Consider the following 996-nt stretch of genomic DNA (forward strand, 5'->3'; position numbering starts at 1 on the left):
TAAGCAGAAGGCTGGCGGTTCAAACCCACCAGCCACTCCTCGGAAGGAAGGTTGGGCAATCTACTTCCGTAGTGATACTGCCTCGGAAACCCAAAGAGGGGTCGCTACGAGCTGGGTCTGACTCAACAGCACATAGCAACAACAACAACAGTGATATTCTCATACCAATACTCTCTCTTTTTCCTCTCTCTGTCTCTGAGAATTCAATAAAACATCTGACCTTCTCTACCAAATTCAAATGAAAATTTGCACAACAGAATTGTAATTGATTTAAGGGTGACCTGACTCCAGGTGAAGAACCTCTGTTATGATTATCTATTTCTAATCAGAAGGTTGCTTGATGAACATGAAATCATAGTTCAGTAAATGTTCAGTGACATTCAACTGAAAATGCCTACTGTATCTTCCACAGATAAGACAGCTCTTCTACTAGGTTAAGAAAAAATTGACTGAGAGTGAATTCTCTTTTTAAGATCACTGACTTTTGGATCTCTGAGATACTTTTCTTTCTTCAATATTTTCATGGTTTATCAAATTCCTAGCTATAGAATTTTTAGAGATTTAGTAAAATTTTTGCCAAGTCAGATATATAGATAGATAGAGAGACAGAGATATAAATATATACACCAACCCCCTTGCTGTTGAGTCAATTCCGACTCATAATCATTCTATAAGAGAGGAAACTGCCTTGTAGGGATTCTCAGGCTATAATTTTTACAGAAGCAAATTGCCAGATTTTTTGCCCATGGAGCTGCTGATGAGTTCAAACTGCTGACTTTGGTTAACAGTCAAGTATTTAACCACTGAACTACTATATATGTTGTTGTTATTGTTGTTAAGTGCCGTCAAGTCGTTTCCTACTCATAGTGACCCCATGCACAGCAGAACGAAGCACTGCCCGATCCCGCGCCAGCCCCACAATCCTTGCTATACTTGAGCCCATCATCGCAGCCACTGTATCAATCCATCTCGTTGAAGGCCTCCCCCTCTTTCGTC

This window comes from Orycteropus afer, unplaced genomic scaffold (genome assembly GCF_000298275.1).
Source record: "Orycteropus afer afer isolate SDZICR_OR568_19922 unplaced genomic scaffold, OryAfe1.0 scaffold00648, whole genome shotgun sequence".
Classification (NCBI taxonomy): Eukaryota; Metazoa; Chordata; class Mammalia; order Tubulidentata; family Orycteropodidae; genus Orycteropus; species Orycteropus afer.